The sequence below is a fragment of the Terrapene carolina genome, unplaced genomic scaffold (genome assembly GCF_002925995.2).
Source record: "Terrapene carolina triunguis isolate 2854851 unplaced genomic scaffold, T_m_triunguis-2.0 Scaffold210, whole genome shotgun sequence".
Classification (NCBI taxonomy): Eukaryota; Metazoa; Chordata; order Testudines; family Emydidae; genus Terrapene; species Terrapene triunguis.
Window position 1 is genome coordinate 40988827 of NW_020664561.1, and position 2565 is coordinate 40991391.

Sequence of the window (2565 nt, forward strand, 5' to 3'; positions counted from 1 at the left end):
CCCCCTCGCCCCACAGCTACCCCATCCTGTGCCCCCCTCACCGCACAGCTACCCCGTCCCGCTCACCCCACAGCTACCCCGGTCCTGCTCGCGTCATCCCACGTGCCCCCTCACCTCATAGCTACCCCATCCCATGACCCACAGAGCACCCCCTCACCCCACAGCTACCCCACCCCACTCCTCCCATCCCACAGAGCGCCCCCCCTCACCCCACAGCTACCCCCATCCTCCTCCTCCCACCCCACAGAGTGCCCCCTCACCAGATCTACCCCCGTCCCACTCCTTGCACTGTACAGAGCACCCCCTACCATGGCTACCTCCCATCTTGCTACCCCCTCCCACACAGCTAGTTCCTATCCTGTTCCCCCAGAGTGCCCCCTTCACCCTCAGAGCTACCCCAATCCCATGCCCCTCACCCCAGAGCACTCAGAGCCTCCCCCTCCCCCATGCAGAGTGCACTCTAGCCTGCCGACATACAGGTAGCACACACTCACAAGCACATTAACACACTCCTAGATAGATAACCTAGATTGGTATTACTTAGCACTTTTATAGCACTCGTACTAAGATATATTTACATCTCTCTACAAAGTGTTGAAAAATTCACAAAGGATGCTACCTGAGGGGAAAAGGAACAATAGTATTTCTTCTAATCTCTTGCTGCCCTGGGAATGCTGTGGATAACAACAGAAGCTATAATATCTTCAGATGAAAATGTTCTTTTCAAGTTGATGTCCCTGTAAATATATATTTTTATCATGTCAGATACTTCTAATCTAGTTATGGTGGGAAAGGTTTAGCGACAGGAAGGTCATGCAATATACATTAAAGGTGGAGAGACTCTGAATTAGTCCATCCTCTATAGGAGCTTTCGCTCAGATTTGTACATGTTTTGTCCTGAGCTGCATTATCCCAGAGGAGCACCTATGTCTTTTTGGGTTATGTATAGAGAGGCAGCAGTGATGTAGCCTGGTCTTGACCTTTTTATTGCTCTTAAGATAAAGACCAAGATTTTGACCTGATCATGGCCGTGAACTGGAAGCCAATGGGGAAAGTGGATCACATAAATAATGTGCTCATTGTGGTGTAGTGTTAAGGAGGTGGGCCAAAACGTTCTGCATAACAATGGAGCATCTCTATTGTTTCCCTCCTAGGTACAGTGAGTTACAGTCATTCAGTCAGGAGGTGATGTACAGTGGCCAAATCCTCATTCCAGGAAGAAAAGTTGGAGTTTCCCAGCAAGCTGGAGGTAGAAGAAAGTGTTTCCTGGGCACTACTTGGTTATTGAAGCTTGAAGAGTCTAATAGGACCCCTAGGCTCTGTAGTATTTTGAGAAATGTGGGAAGATACCCTCAAAGTCAGGGAAAGCTATTTTACCAGGTCAAATTATTTTCCCAATCTAATCACCACCACTTTGGTCTTGCCCAGATTGAGTTTGAGCCATATGATCTTCAGCCAGGTGCTGATCTTCTGCAGACCTTTTGATAGCCCTGAGAAGGCATTGGTGGCATCACAAGAAAATGGGTTATATCAAAGGGTGTCATCAGCATATTGTTGGTAGCAAAGCCCATGTGCTCTCACCACCTCTCCAACTAGTCCTATATAGATACTGAAGGAAAAGGGATAAGATAGATCTCACATGAAGACCTTTGAGGGGACAGTTGCCCATCACCACTCTCTGGGTCTTGTTGGAGAGAAATGATTGGGCCCATTGTATGGCTATGCCACATACTCCAACTGTATCATATATATACGCACATACACATCACTCTCATACACATATTCATATATACATACATACCAAATTCCCAACCAAATACACTTCAAACACACACCCACACCTCACTATCACATACATATATACACTCTTGTAGGACAAATACAGCACATTATCTCAGGCTAACACAAAGCATTCAATTTGGTACAACATTCATTACGAAAGATTGACTACTCACCTGAGTGAAGGTTGCAGGAGCACGCATTCTCAAGCTGTGCCCATACACCATTCTCATCACACACAAAACATATTGTAATTAAAAGTTTTCTGCATGCATTAGTTGCAGAACAAATTAAAATTATAGTGACTATAGTAGCTCCTAGAGAGACAACTTTCATTTTAGCCCCCACTCCTCAGTTGGCTCTGGCTTTCTCAAACAAAATGCTTTTGTGCTGAAATATCACATATCACTACTGATCTCAAAAGTGTGTGTGTGGGAGGGTTAAGTTTTTTCAGCTTAATTAGTTGAGTTGTTTTTGAGTCACATGAGCATAAAAAATACACTGTTCCCATATTTTACAGCAGAAAGTTGTGCTTCAATAACAGCAAAAGCCAGAAACCTCAAATTTAGCTTGTTTTGATAATCTCCATCAAAGTAAAAGATAGCTAAATTCAAAGAAAATCCATTTAGCTATTTTAGAGTTATGCATATCTAACATCAGCAGTTTCAGTCATGCCCAGTACCGTTTTTCTATTCAGTTTTTGTCTACATACTTGTTATACTATTGGGGGAATTCTGTGCCAAAATTTTAAACATTCTGCCCCCAATATTTTAAAATTCTGCATAT